At 41.3% G+C, this 16,828-nt stretch overlaps 1 long non-coding RNA gene across 1 annotated transcript; it reads right to left on the reverse strand.

Annotated features, from left to right (window-relative positions):
- Positions 1-10,075: 10,075 nt before the first annotated feature.
- Positions 10,076-16,478, reverse strand: LOC141219393 (uncharacterized). Its single transcript, XR_012287892.1, has 3 exons — positions 16,414-16,478; positions 10,576-10,676; positions 10,076-10,193 (listed from the first exon to the last, which is right to left on the reverse strand). It is a non-coding gene; the product is annotated as an uncharacterized lncRNA (long non-coding RNA).
- Positions 16,479-16,828: the final 350 nt, after the last annotated feature.

Below are 16,828 nucleotides of genomic sequence, written 5' to 3' on the forward strand. Positions count from 1 at the left end.
ATGGGCAATGCTACCAAGTGTGCGTCTTGTGAGATGTATGCATGCTTTGAACAGCCGTTTGAGGGTGAAAAAGTCTGCGCTCGATGTCAACGAGTTACATATTTGGAAGCCCAGATACCGGATCTAAACGTGCAGCTAGCAACACTCAGGAGCATTGCAAACCTGGACAGGAGTTTAGAGTTCACTGAGCTTGTACTGATTGGGGCCAGTGATATGGAGGAGGGTGGAGGTGGGGAAGATCAGGATAGAGAAGTACGTAGCTGGGTAAATGTTACAAGAAGGAGTAGAGGGAAAAGTGCCAGGGAGCCCAGTCCTGATCTGGCACAACCTAGTAAATATGCCTGTTTGGCTGATATTAGGATTGCTATCCCAGGACTGGGATCACTAAAGCAGGACGCTCCTAACAACCAGGAAGACGTCTGTCGTACAGTGCTGGCCAAAAGTATTGGCACACCTGCAATTCTGTCAGATAATACTCAGTTTCTTCCTGAAAATGATTGCAATCACAAATTCTTTGGTATTATTCTCTTCATTTAATTTGCTTGCAAGGAAAAAACACAAAAGAGAATGAAACAAAAATCAAATCATTGATAATTTCACACAAAATCGCAAAAAAGGGCCGGACAAAAGTATTGGCACCCTCAGCCTAATACTTGGTTGCACAACCTTTAGCCAAAATAACTGCGAACAACCGCTTCCGGTAACCATCAATGAGTTTCTTACAATGCTCTGCTGGAATTATAGACCATTCTTCTTTGGCAAACTGCTCCAGGTCCCTGATATTTGAAGGGTGCCTTCTCCAAATTGCCATTCTGAGATCTCTCCACAGGTGTTCTATGGGATTTAGGTCTGGACTCATTGATGGCCACCTTAGAAGTCTCCAGTGCTTTCTCTAAAACCATTTTATAGTGCTTTTGGAAGTGTGTTTTGGGTCATTGTCCTGCTGGAAGACCCATGACCTCTGAGGGAGACCCAGCTTTCTCACACTGGGCCCTACATTATGCTGCAAAATTTGTTGGTAGTCTTCAGACTTCATAATGCCATGCACACGGTCAAGCAGTCCAGTGCCAGAGGCAGCAAAGCAACCCCAAAACATCAGGAAACCTCCGCCATGTTTGACTGTAGGGACCGTGTTCTTTTCTTTGAATGCCTCTTTTTTTTTCCTGTACACTCTATGTTCATGCTTTTTCCCAAAAAGCTCTACTTTTGTCTCATCTGACCAGAGAACATTCTTCCAAAACGTTTTAGGCTTTCTCAGGTAAGTTTTGGCAAACTCCAGCCTGGATTTTTTATGTCTCGGGGTAAGAAGTGGGGTCTTCCTGGGTATCCTACCATACAGTCCCTTTTCATTCAGACGTCGACGGATAGTACGGGCTGACACTGTTTTACCCTCGGACTGCAGGGCAGCTTGAACTTGTTTGGATGTTAGTCGAGGTTCTTTATCCACCATCTGCACAATCTTGCATTGAAATCTCTCGTCAATTTTTCTTTTCCGTCCACATCTAGGAAGGTTAGCCACAGTGCCATGGGCTTTAAACTTCTTGATGACACTGCGCATGGAAGACACAGGAACATTCAGGTCTTTGGAGATGGACTTGTAGCCTTGAGATTGCTCATGCTTCCTCACAATTTGGTTTCTCAAGTCCTCAGACAGTTCTTTGGTCTTCTTTCTTTTCTCCATGCTCAATGTGGTACACACAAGGACACAGGACAGAGGTTGAGTCAATTTTAATCCATGTTAACTGGCTGCAAGTGTGATTTAGTTATTGCCAACACCTGTTAGGTGCCACAGGTAAGTTACAGGTGCTGTTAATTACACGAATTAGAGGAGCATCACATGATTTTTCAAAGGGTGCCAATACTTTTGTCCACCCCCTTTTTTAGGTTTGGTGTGGAATTATATCCAATTTGGCTTTAGGACAATTCTTTTTGTGTTTTTTTCATTGAAGACAAATTAAATGAAGAGGATAATACCAAAGAATTTGTGATTGCAATCATTTTCAGGAAGAAATTGAGTATTATCTGACAGAATTGCAGGGGTGCCAATACTTTTGGCCAGCACTGTAGGAAGGAGGGTAATAGGAATGCAGCAAAGACCAGACAGATGTTGGTGGTAGGAGACTCTATAATTAGGCGGACAGACGGAGTCATCTGCCGCCGAGACCGTGAATGCCGAACAGTGTGTTGTCTGCTGGTTGCTCGGGTTCAACATATTGCGGATCGGATACACAGATTGCTGGGTGGGTTTGGGCAAAACCCAGCAGTCATGGTACATATCGGTACTAATGACAAAGTTAGAGGGAGGTGGAAGGTCCTTTAAAATTATTACAGGGAACTAGGAGAGAAGCTGAAGGCCAGGACCTCCAAGGTGGTGTTTTCAGAAATACTGTCGGTGTCACGAGCGTCACTAGACAGACATCGGGAGCTTAGGGAGATAAATAAGTAGCTTAGACATTGGTGCAGGAAGGAAGGGATTGGTTTCATGGAGACCTGGGCCGACCTTCTCACCAGTCCGGTGAGAGGGGGCAGGTGGATGCTGGTTGACTTCAGTAATAATCTCTTTTACAATTAGATTTTTGCCCTAGTTTTTACTCAATATTTATTCCTGTACAAAGGACCTTTTTGAATGAATTAAATTTAATGTAATTGACTCCTGGATGAAATGTAATCATGTTATTTTGAAAAAGAGGTGATGTTTTGATTAAAAATGACTATGAATTATATAGAATCATATGAAATAATCATGTTCAAAAGGGGATACTTAAAGGGACTATGAACTATATGTAATCATCAGACTAACCATTCATTAGTTACTAAATATTTTAGTGACATATCTGCACATCCTGTATATGTTAATTCTGATAGATATATATCACTTGCACTTTATATTTATATAATTATATACATATTCCCTTTACTATATCCCATTATGGCTAATAAGTAATACATCATACATACTCCCCTGTATGCGTTACCCCCTGATCCCCTCATTTGAGCTTCATTTTTATCTTATTTGTATTGTTGTATGTTTTTTGTCTATGTCTGTGCCCTTTTGTGTTTTTATTACATTAATTGCTATCAAATAAAAAATATTTTTATATGACTTTTTTGTCCAGTGAATATCGTTTTGTTGGTTTATTGATCTTGTGTTTAGATATTGTGAATTTATTTTCTTGGTAACTCTGAGAAACTCCTTCTGTTTTGTAGGATTTATTCTACTGTAGGGAAGGGCTGCATCTCAATGGGGTGGGAGCAGCTATGCTGGGGGAAAAAATGGTCAGACGGATGGAGGAGCTTTTAAACTAGGATCTGGGGGGAGGGAGGGTATGCGTGCTTATAAGGGGATAGATAGATTAGACCAGGGATCTCAAACTCAGCTGGGCATATGGGCCGCACATGGAAAAACATTTAATTTGGGGGGCTGCATTATTTGCATGACAAAGTGACATTTTTAGTGATATCATTTTATTTTATATACACCTTTTGAACTGGTCCTCATCTTGCAGACATGGTCTCCCATCCAGGTTCCCCATATTGCAGACATGGTCTCCCATCCAGGTTCCCCATATTGCAGACATGGTCTCCCATCCAGGTCCTTCATATTGCAGACATGGTCTCCCATCCAGGTCCTTCATATTGCAGACATGGTCTCCCATCCAGGTCCCCCATATTGCAGACATGGTCTCCCATCCAGGTCCCCCATATTGCAGACATGGTCTCCCATCCAGGTCCCCTGTATTGCAGACATGGTCTCCCATCCAGGTCCCCCATATTGCAGACATGGTCTCCCATCCAGGTCCCCCATATTGCAGACGTGGTCTCCCATCCAGGTCCCCCATATTGCAGACGTGGTCTCCCATCCAGGTTCCCCATATTGCAGACGTGGTCTCCCATCCAGGTCCCCCATATTGCAGACGTGGTCTCCCATCCAGGTCCCCCATATTGCAGACATGGTCCTCATATTGCAGACATGGTCTCCCATCCAAGTCCCCCATATTGCAGACATGGTCCCCCATCCAGGTCCCCCATATTGCAGACATGGTCCACCATATTGCAGACATGGTTCCCATATTGCAGACATGGTCTCCCATCCAGGTCCCCCATATTGCAGACATGGTCCCCCATATTGCAGACATGGTCCTCCATCCTGGTTCTTATCTTGCAGACATGTACCCCATCCAGGTCCCCCCCATACTGCGCACAGGGTCCATCCGTCCCCCATACTGCGCTAAGGGTCCCCATCCCCCCATACTGCGCTAAGGGTCCCCATCCCCCCATACTGCGCTAAGGTTCCCGTCCCCCCATACTGCGCTCAGGGTCCCCGTCCCCCCATACTGCGCTCAGGGTCCCCGTCCCCCCATACTGCGCTCAGGGTACCAGTCCCCCCATACTGCGCTCAGGGTCCCAGTCCCCCCATACTGCGCACAGGGTCCCGTCCCCCCATACTGCGCACAGGGTCCCCGCCCCCCCAGCCGTGATCGTTACGGGGTCTATGTGCCTGCAGCCCGCAAGAAGCAGCCGGAGGGGCAACATGCGGCCCGTGTGTTTGAGACCCCGGGACTAGACAGAAAGAGTGGGACAGCAGGGGCAATAGAGCATCTAGGGTGGGGCTAGGATATGCAAGGCATGTAGGGAGCTGAGTAGGAGTAGCAAATGTGCTAATTGTATTAAATGTCTGCTGGCAAATGCAAGAAGTCTCGCAAACAAAATGGCTGAACTGGAGACTCTTATGTCGGTCATGGAATATGATGTGGTGGGCATTACGGAAACTTGGCTGGATGAAAGCCATGACTGGGTGACAAACATGGAGGGATATATTACATTTAGAAAGGACAGGAAAGACAAAAAAGGTGGAGGGGTGTGTATTTTCGTAAGATCCAACTTAAAACGTGTTCAATGATAACATGGATGGAAGCTGCGACAATGTAGAGTCAATTTGGGTAAATGTACATGGGGATGGCAATAATGGAAAGCTGCTAAGTGGAGTTTGTTACAAGCCTCCTAATATAGCTGAACTGGTAGAGGACAAAATGATGGAACAAATTAAAAATGCAGCAAATAATAATAGGGTCCTTAATATGGGGGATTTTAACTATCCAGACATTCAATGGGACACAGAATCTTCCAGATGTGTTAAAAGCTGAAAATTCTTATCCACAGTCCAGGACAATTACCTCTCTCAGCTAGTAGATGAACCAACCAGGGGAGGTAATCTGCTGGATCTGGTGCTGTCATATAGACCAGATACCATTTCAGATCTACAGGTCCGGGAGCATTTGGGATAAGTTTCAATGTAATATTCAATAAAACATTTCAAAAAGGAAATGCAAAAACCTGAAACTTTAGGAAAGCTGATTTCAACAAATTAAGGGAAGAGCTTAATTGTGTAGACTGGGACCATGTCATGGTAACTGGGGATAGATACCGAACGTAAATGGGGCATGTTTAAGGAAATACTTTGGACTTTGCAAAGGCATTCAATACTGTATCACATAACAGCCTTATACTGAAGCTACAGAAGAAAGGACTTAGATGGGTAAGGAATTGGCTAAATGATAGGAAACAAAGGGTCGTCATAAATGGTACATTCTCTAAATAGGACATAGTCAGCAGTGGGGGGCCGCAGGGATCTGTGCTAGGACCAATTCTCTTTAACCTCTTTATTAATGACCTGGGGGATGGGATTGTGAGTAAAACATCAGTTTTTGCTGACGATATCAAACTATGTAGGATATTGAAATCTGATCTTGACATTACGATATTGCAGAATGATCTGGATAAGATGACTGAATGGACAAACACTTGGCAAATGAGGTTTAATGTAGATAAATGTAGTGTAATGCACACAGGATGGAGTAATCCTATGGCTACATATACATTAAATGGGAGTATACTCGGGACTACAGAACAGGAGAAGGATTTGGGTATTCTGGTTACAAGTACTCAATGTCAAGCAGCTGCCGCAAAAGCAAACAACATTTTAGGGTGTATAAAAAGAGAAATAAAATCCTGCGATCCCAACATATTGTTACCCCTTTATAAATCACTGGTGAGGCCACATCTGGAATATGGAATCCAGTTTTGGGCTTCACATTTTAAAAGGGATATTCAGAAGTTAGAGTCAGTTCAAAGGTGGTAACTAGATTATTACAAGGGATGGAGGCCTCTCATATGATGAGAGGTTGGAAAAGTTGAGCTTGTTTAGCTTAGAAAAACGACGGATCTCATTGACATGTATAAATATATGTGTGGTCAGTACAAAGGTCTAGCACATGACTTATTCCTTCCAAAGACTAAGGACCAGGGGGCAATCATTACTGGTGGAAGAAAGGCGATTCCGGCACCTAAACAGAAAAGGGTTCTTTACAGTCAGAGCAGTCAGACTGAGGAATGCCCTACTACAGGAGGTAGTAATGGCCGACACTATAACAGCTTTCAAAAAAGGGCTGGATGATTTCCTTGATACACATAACATTGTGGGCTAGAGTTAAATTAGACAAAATGTTACACCTATAAAAGTACATTTGATGCAGGGTTCTTGTACTGATCGCCTTTCTCGGCGTCAAGAAGAAGGAATTTTTCCCCATGATGCAAATTGGCTGAATGTATCCTGGTTTTTTTTCCTTCTTCTGGATCAAAAGATTTAGGTACAGGGATTTTAGTAATACCATAACAGTAATACAAAAAATAAAACTAATTAAAAATTATTTATGGTTATTTGTAATTGTAATAGTGCAGTAATAATAAAAATGGTAATTCATTTGTGAAGCCTAGTTCCAGTAAGTTAGTATAGTGTTGGTATGGGGAGTACAATTGGGGGAGAAAGGTTGAACTTGATGGATCTAGGTCTTTATTCAACCTACGTTACTACGTTACTATGTTACACTATCTGACTTCCAAACAAGAACCCATCTATCTAGCCAATATCTCTCAGTACACGGGCGCACACTCAGCAGCGTCTGTGTCCTTCAGTAACATGGATAAAATGGCGCTGAGGGAACTTGGCCGGTTTTTATATCGAGAGGAAATGTGATTTCAGCAGCCAATTGCAGAAGCCCTTGTATCTGGACACTGTGGATGCTTCCTGCGCTCTGACTGGCTAGCCGCGCTTTCCTGACTTAAAGTTACCGGCTACAGGAAAAAATAAATAAATAAAAAAATTACAAGCGCACCACTGATCTGACCTGATTTGAGCTATCACCAGCCCCCCCCACTCATCTGCCACGTCCCCCCGCTCATCATAAACAAGCACTATGCTAGCTAAACTGATCAAAACGCTGTAGTTGCCCCGCAATCACGTTCCCGCATTTATTCCCTGATTTTGCCGATTATTTCCAAATTTAAGAAATTTTGCTTGCACTTCCGATCATGAATCCGAATGTGCCATATTCGTGTCGAATTGAGGCTGTGTGCCCACAATGCGTTTTTCAAGCGTTTTCGCTGCGGAATTTCTGCTGCGGAAACGCTTGAAAAACGCTTGGTAATACGTGCCCCATGGTCCCCAATGACAATCCGCATGTTCTGTGCCCATGCTGCGGAATTTTCCGCAGCGGATTTTATGCGCGGAAAAATCCGCAGCATGCCCATTATTTTTGCGTTTACGCATGCGGAATTGCCTACTCAATGCATTAGAAAAACGCATGGCAATTCCGCATGTCAAAAACACTTCAAAACCGCGTGTTAAATTCCCCACACGTTTTTTCTGACAAGGAGATGCAGAAATTAAGCAGAAATTTTCCGCTTCATTTCTGCATCGTGGGCATATAGCCTTAAGTCGTAAGATCTGATTTCGAATAAATTCGCTATTCACTACTTACCATGCTGCTAGCCTATTGTCCTGTAGCTGATCCCAGCCTTGTGCAGGTCTACAATTTTGTCCCTGGTGTCCTTAGACATCTCTTTGGTCTTGGCCATGGGGCAGAGATTGGAGTGTGATTGATTGATTGAGTGTGTGGACAGGTGTCTTTTATACAGGTAACGAGTTCAAACAGGTGCAATTAATACAGGTAATGAGTGCAGAGTAGGAGGGCTTCTTAAAGAAAAACTAACAGGTCTGTGAGAGAACAGAATTCTTGCTGGTTGGTAGGTGATCAAATACTTATTTAATGCAATAAAATACAGTTTAATTATTTAAAAATCATACAATGTGATTTTCTGGATTTTTTTTAAGATTCTGTCTCTCACAGGTGAAGTGTACCTACGATAAACTTGCAAAATCAGCAGTGTATCAAATACTTATTTTCCCCACAGTAGCAGCAGCTATGGACGTCCATCACGATAGCTTCATCCTCATCGCTAATGCTATAATATGAGAAGTTCAGCTAACAGGCTCTAATGATTGGCATTATCTAGGAGACTGTCTATTGTACTATATGATTGCTGAAAAGATTAGGGATAAAGCAAGAGAATCTCTCAATATCCTATAACTGCTGCTATAAGCACAAGATAAGAGAAACTGCCAATGTGTCGGCTTCATGAATTTTAAAGCTTACCACAGTGAATTTATTCACAGTTCTCCTGAATAAATTGTTCTGTTAGATAGAAACGGTAGGAAGATCTATTATCCTGATTAAACAAACATAATTGATATATATTGCAATAATCTTGAGTGACAAACTCTTTACTACTAATATCCTAGCTGACTTTCAGTTCTGGGACCATTGAGTCAATAATTTTTACATTTTGCTACTATATTTCTAGTTTTAATCGTGAAAAAATAAAAGTTAATTTTTACCATTTACTCCAATTGGATTAGTCTGTGAAATTTGGAAATATAAGTTTTGGAGATATATAATAATTTGTCAGAGCAGTGAATGGATTTACAGATCTGGGCAGTTAAAGGTCAGCATCTCCTAATCCCAGGGGGGAGGTGGATCCTCCAGGTTGTAAGTTCTATAGAAAAGGGCTTTCATAATTCACAAAGTCATTTGAACAGTTTTCGGTGGAAGAGAATGTTGTACTTTAATGGAAAAATGGTGATCACACGACCTATAAAGCAGCCACAGCCGGTGACTGAGAAGAATCTGTGACTTTTCTACATTTAGTGGTTACTACTCACCTGGGTGGTCATATGTAGGAATCCCCTCTTTACACCGCTCATCACCCCTTACATATGTCTCTGTAGTATTAATATGGATCAGATCTTCACCCTGAAACAAATATTGTAAAAGTCACAAACAGATAAGAAGTCACATCTATGATCAGCTCTAATCCTGCCATCTCCTCCGATCTCATTACACAAGTATAAAACATATAATACTGGTGGATAAAACAAGACTGAGCACAAGACCTTCACAGCCGTCTACACATCATAGGGGAGATCTCATGACACCTTCTCTCCATCTACCTGATGATCCTGAGGAACATTGGGATCTTCTTGTTTACAGTCATGTGGAAGAAAAGGACGGGGACATCTCTCTGGTGTTGTCCTCTTACTGGATCGATCTGGAGGAAACACATACAAGGACTGAATTCATTCTTTACATACAGATAATTATAGTCCGTGTGTATTTAGTCCTGTCTATTACCTGGTGATGTGAGGGGCTGGGGAACCTCCATCATGACGTCCTTGTACAGATCTTTGTGTCCTTCTAAATACTCCCACTCCTCCATGGAGAAATAGACGGCGACATCCTGACACCTTATAGGAACCTGACACATATAATGATACCGTCATCCCCCCGATCCCTCCATAGCGTTACTGTATAATGTCCCAGCATTCCCAGCAGTGTCACCTCTCCAGTCAGCAGCTCAATCATCTTGTAGGTGAGTTCTAGGATCTTCTGGTCATTGATGTCATCATGTATCAGGGGGTGAGGTGGAGGCCCAGTGATTGGGCTCAGGGGTCTTCCCCATCCCTCAGACACAGGTGCCTGACAGCGCTCACTAGAGGTCTTCTTCACTACTGTGTAATCCTGGTTATGGAGAGACACAGTAATAAATCTCATTACAGACATTTCCAGAGTCCTCACCTCTCCAGTTCTGTCCATCTGTTATTCCCATAGATAAGAATGATGTAATGTGACGTCATCAGAATCTCTCACCTCTCCAGTAAGCCGGAAGAGGATCTCTAGGGTGAGGTGTAATATCCTCTCCGCCATCTTGTCTCTGTCCATAACCATCCTTGATGGGTAAATCAGGAAAATTCTCTTATATAGAAGATATTCACTGAGAGGGTCCGATATTGTAGAGACCTGAATGAGAAGAAGATGAGACGATGTAACATTATAAAAATCCTGTGTGATAATACAATTACTGGAGATAATAAGGGAAACATATGAGGAGATATATTATTTTACAGTATCTAGTTTTCTTCTTTACATCTAGTAATAAAACCTATATATTTTAGACCACAGACCACAAGCAGTTTCTTCCTTCGAGTCTGTAGCTGAATATGTTTCTCATAGACTCATCTTCCATAACGCTAATTCGCGTCTCATTTAAATCTTTATGACAACCCAAAACATCCAAATAACCCTGATCAAAAGTTCACATACCCTGGTGATTTTGGCCTGATAACATGCACAGAATTTGACACAAATGGGTTTGAATGGCAACTAAAGGTAACATCCTCACCTGTAACCTGTGTGCTTGTAATCAGTGTGTGTGCATAAAAGCTGAGTGAGTTTCTGGGATCCAGACAGACTCTTGCATCTTTCATCCAGCCACTGACGTTTCTGGATTGTGAGTGAAAAGAAATGTCAACGGATCTACGAGAAAAGGTAGTTGAACTATATAACACAAGAAAGGGATACAAAAATAAATAGCCAAGGAATTGATAATGCCAGTCAGCAGCATTCAAACTATGAATAACCAATGGAAAATAAGGGGCTCTGTAAAAACCAAACCATGGTCAGGTAGACCAACAAAAATTTCAGCCACAACTGCCAGGAAAATTGTTTGGGATTCAAAGAAAAACCCACAAATAACATCAGCTGTAATTCATGACTCTATGAAAACTAGCGGGGTGGCTGTTTCAAGATGCACAATAAGGAGGCAATTAAAGAAAAATGGGTGCATGGTCGCCAGAAGAAAGCCATTACTGCGCAAATGCCACAAAGCATCTCGCCTACAATACGCCAAACAGCACAGAGACAAGCCTCAAAACTTCTGGAACAAGGTAATTTGGAGTGATGAGACCAAAATTGAACTTTTTGGCCACAACCATAAACATTACATTTAGATAGAGGTCAACAAGGCCTATGATGAAAGGAACACCATTCCTACTGTAAAGCACGGAGGTGGATCGCTTATGTTTTGGGATTGTGCGAGCTACAAAGGCACAGGAAACTTGGTAAAAGTTGAAGGAAAGATGAATGCAGCACGTTATCAGCAAATACTGGAGGCAAATTTGCACTCATCAGCCTGGAAGCTGCGCATGGGACGTACTTGAACGTTCCAACATGACAAGTGATTTTGATGACTGATTCTGACAAGTGATTTTGATGAGTGATTCTGACAAGTGATTTTAACGAGTGATTCTGACAAGTGATTTTGACGAGTGATTCTGACAAGTGATTTTGACGAGTGATTCTGACAAGTGATTTTGACAAATGATTCTGACAAGTGATTTTGACGAGTGATTCTGACAAGTGATTTTGATGAGTGATTCTGACAAGTGATTTTGACGAGTGATTTTGACGAGTGATTCTGACAAGTGATTTTGACGAGTGATTCTGACAAGTGATTTTGACAAGTGATTTTGACGAGTGATTCTGACAAGTGATTTTGATGAGTGATTCTGACAAGTGATTTTGATGAGTGATTCTGACAAGTGATTTTGATGAGTGATTCTGACAAGTGATTTTGACGAGTGATTCTGACAAGTGATTTTGACAAATGATTCTGACAAGTGATTTTGACGAGTGATTCTGACAAGTGATTTTGATGAGTGATTCTGACAAGTGATTTTGACGAGTGATTCTGACAAGTGATTTTGATGAGTGATTCTGACAAGTGATTTTGACGAGTGATTCTGACAAGTGATTTTGACGAGTGATTCTGACAAGTGACTTTGACAACTGTAATAATAATAATAAAAAAAAATTAACTGTTCGCTGTTGGGACTTGACCCCAAAATTCTGTGTTCCAAAGCCAGTGCACTAACCACTGAACTATAAACTCAGCTGTAAAAATATAGGAGTTCTATTTGGTTACATTATTTTCAGTGCACACTTGTCTAAAACTCATTGGGACTTATGCACAGACTGAAAGCAAGCCAAATTCAAATGATATTTAATTTTGATGTGTGAGTCTGATGTGTGACTTACTTCAAACTTCAGAATCATAATGACTTTTAGTCATCCTGAGTATTTTCATGGTTGATCTCATAAGACAAGAAAAGGTATCAGTTAGTATCACTTGACTGGATAGCGCAATAGTAAGGCACCAGTCTCTAAAGCTGCAGTGTTAGATTTCAAATCCGGATAGGAATAAGATATGTTTTTTTATTATTATTACTATGGCTATTTCGCACACAAACTACAGGGGTGTTTTACTTTTAATATCTGACACTCAGATTGTCATCCTGATGTGTTAACAGTTTCAGACACGCTGTCTATTTGCATGGTAAATTACATAGCCAAAGTAAATTGGGAGTTTGTAGCCAGTTCTTTGGTGGATGGAAATAAAAATTTACAATAAAGACATTTTATCACTAGACCCCTTTAAGAAATTATGCAAATATAAAGCCACTTGGAAATATATATGCTGTAAATTAGTGCCTCCCAATTTAGTTTGGCTATGTAATTTACCATGCAAATAGACAGTGTATAATAGATCTCTCTGTCTGTAATGACTCTATATAATAGATCCCTCTGTGTGTAATGACTCTATACAATAGATCCCTCTGTGTGTAATGACTCTATATAATAGATCCCTCTGTGTGTAATGACTCTATATAATAGATCCCTCTGTGTGTAATGACTCTATATAATAGATCCCTCTGTGTAATGACTCTATATAATAGATCCCTCTGTGTGTAATGACTCTATATAATAGATCCCTCTGTGTGTAATGACTCTATATAATAGATCCCTCTGTGTGTAATGACTCTATATAATAGATCCCTCTGTGTGTAATGACTCTATATAATAGATCCCTCTGTGTGTAATGACTCTATATAATAGATCCCTCTGTGTGTAATGACTCTATATAATAGATCCCTCTGTGTGTAATGACTCTATATAATAGATCTCTCTGTCTGTAATGACTCTATATAATAGATCCCTCAGTGTGTAATGACTCTATATAATAGATCCCTCTGTGTGTAATGACTCTATATAATAGATCACTCTGTGTGTAATGACTCTATATAATAGATCCCTCTGTGTGTAATGACTCTATATAATAGATCCCTCTGTGTGTAATGACTCTATATAATAGATCCCTCTGTGTGTAATGACTCTATATAATAGATCCCTCTGTGTTAATTACTCTATATAATAGATCCCTCTGTGTGTAATGACTCTATATAATAGATCCCTCTGTGTGTAATGACTCTATATAATAGATCCCTCTGTGTTACTCTATATAATAGATCCCTGTGTGTAAAGACTCTATATAATAGATCCCTCTGTGTGTAATGAGGCTCTATAATAGATCCCTCTGTGTGTAATGACTCTATATAATAGATCCCTGTGTGTAATGACTTTATATAATAGATCCCTCTGTGTGTAATGACTCTATATAATAGATCCCTCTGTGTGTAATGACTCTATATAATAGATCCCTCTGTGTGTAATGACTCTATATAATAGATCCCTCTGTGTGTAATGACTCTATATAATAGATCCCTCTGTGTGTAATGACTCTATATAATAGATCTCTCTGTCTGGAATGCCTCTATATAATAGATCCCTCTGTGTGTAATGACTCTATATAATAGATCCCTCTGTGTGTAATGACTCTATATAATAGACCCCTCGGTGTGTAATGACTCTATATAATAGATCTCTCTGTGTGTAATGACTCTATATAATAGATCCCTCTGTGTGTAATGACTCTATATAATAGATCACTCTGTGTGTAATGACTCTATATAATAGATCCCTCTGTGTAATGACTCTATATAATAGATCCCTCTGTGTGTAATGAGGCTCTATAATAGATCCCTCTGTGTGTAATGACTCTATATAATAGATCCCTCTGTGTGTAATGACTCTATATAATAGATCCCTGTGTGTAATGACTTTATATAATAGAACCCTCTGTGTGTAATGACTCTATATAATAGATCCCTCAGTGTGTAATGACTCTATATAATAGATCCCTCTGTGTGTAATGACTCTATATAATAGATCACTCTGTGTGTAATGACTCTATATAATAGATCCCTCTGTGTGTAATGACTCTATATAATAGATCCCTCTGTGTGTAATGACTCTATATAATAGATCCCTCTGTGTGTAAAGACTCTATATAATAGATCCCTCTGTGTGTAATGACTCTATATAATAGATCCCTCTGTGTGTAATGATTCTATATAATAGATCCCTCTGTGTGTAATGACTCTATATAATAGATCCCTCTGTGTGTAATGACTCTATATAATAGATCCCTCTGTGTGTAATGACTCTATATAATAGATCCCTCTGTGTGTAATGACTCTATATAATAGATCCCTCTGTGTGTAATGACTCTATATAATAGATCGCTCTGTGTGTAATGACTCTATATAATAGATCCCTGTGTGTAATGACTCTATATAATAGATCCCTCTGTGTGTAATGACGCTATATAATAGATCGCTTTGTGTGTAATGACTCTATATAATAGATCCCTCTGTGTGTAATGACTCTATATAATAGACCCCTCTGTGTGTAATGACTCTATATAATAGATCTCTCTGTGTGTAATGACTCTATATAATAGATTCCTCTGTATGTAATGACTATATAATAGATCCCTCTGTGTGTAATGACTCTATATAATAGATCCCTCAGTGTGTAATGACTCTATATAATAGATCCCTCTGCGTGTAATGACTCTATATAATAGATCCCTCTGTGTGTAATGACTGTATATAATAGATCCCTCTGTGTGTAATGACTCTATATAATAGATCCCTCTGTGTGTAATGACTCTATATAATAGATCACTCTGTATGTAATGACTCTATATAATAGATCCCTCTGCGTGTAATGACTCTATATAATAGATCCCTCTGTGTAATGACTCTATATAATAGATCACTGTGTGTAATGACTCTATATAATAGATCCCTCTGTGTGTAATGACTCTATATAATAGATCCCTCTGTGTGTAATGACTCTATATAATAGATCACTCTGTGTGTAATGACTCTATATAATAGATCCCTCTATGTGTAATGACTCTATATAATAGATCCCTCTGTGTGTAATGACTCTATATAATAGATCCCTCTGTGTAATGACTCTATATAATAGATCACTCTGTGTGTAATGACTCTATATAATATAGGAGTTTCACTTTTTGTATTGAAGAACTGAAATAAACTAACTTTTTGATGATATTCTAATTTAGTGAGAAACGCTTGTAGCACTGGTGTGTGCATATGAATAAAGGAAACGGCTGTATACATGTGTATATAAGACTGGTAACATATATATAATGGTGATTGTGTCCTTCTGTCTGAAGCCTGCACTATTTGTTTCCAGAGTCAGCGCATGTGCATGCCGCATTACGGCGCCGCTTTATTGAAGATATTGAGTGTGCGAATTCACAGACACAGTGTCTTCAATAAAATGACACCGGAGGGTATTACAGAGCACAAACTTGCCGGGTCCATGTGCCACAATACACGCTGCCGGCCAATCAAAGGCCAGCAGTGACGGTGGCGTGCATGTGACTGGGCGCATCGCAGTGATGTCGTTCACCCCCGTTGCTTGGACACTGAAGTCAGCTACAGTCTTCAGAAGACGACGATGCCCTGCAGGGGAGCGGGGGAGAGGCGAGTAGGATGCGGAGATTGTTCAGGTTGGGAATAGATGGGGACGGTGGTGAGGAGTCAGATGTGTCTGTGCTGTAATCTCCGCAGACGAGTCCTGGCTGGAGAAGTCACAATGTCTTTCTGAGAAAGATGGAAAAGTGAACGACTACATCAGAAAGAACATCAGCTGTGATTATCTGTAACTGTGCTGTAGTCTATATGTCCTGCAGGACCGGGATCTACCACTAGATGTCACCGTATGGCGGGAATAGTGTGGGACTTTGTGGAGATTTTTCTTTCAGTTACAGCGCGGTCATCTCCAGTAATAGGCTGCACCAGCATAGTATGATCATGGGTTACCAGTAAGGGACCACTCAGATACTGCGCCCCCCGGAGCTGAACACCTAGCTACACCTGTGCAAGTGTTCACACCACACAGAGACCCCAAAAGAGTCTCCGTGCTGAAGGGGTTAATGCGCCCAGTAATGGTGGTCTCCACATACCTCCACCTGCAGAGCCGCCACCACATATATGGCTGCTCTGTGCGCACAGGAGCTGTGATGAGGTCACAGGAGGGGAGGAGTCAGGGGTCACATGATCAGGGGCCTCAGTGGATGCAGGACTCTGCTGTGCTGGTTGTCATGGTGCTGGATGAGCTGAAGTTTATGTGTGGGGTCAGGAGGGGTTTACAGTGTGGATGTAGCAGAGCCGCGTGTGTACGAGGCGTACGGAGCAGAGCCGCGTGTGTACGAGGTGTACGGAGCAGAGCCGCGTGTGTACGAGGTGTACGGAGCAGAGCGGCGTGTGTACGAGGTGTACGGAGCGGAGCCGCGTGTGTACGAGGTGTACGGAGCAGAGCCGCGTGTGTACGAGGTGTACGGAGCGGAGCCGCGTGTGTACGAGGTGTACGGAGCAGAG

The sequence above is a fragment of the Phyllobates terribilis genome, unplaced genomic scaffold, assembly GCF_046119375.1.
Source record: "Phyllobates terribilis strain yellow unplaced genomic scaffold, ASM4611937v1 Scaffold_268__1_contigs__length_2594270, whole genome shotgun sequence".
Classification (NCBI taxonomy): Eukaryota; Metazoa; Chordata; class Amphibia; order Anura; family Dendrobatidae; genus Phyllobates; species Phyllobates terribilis.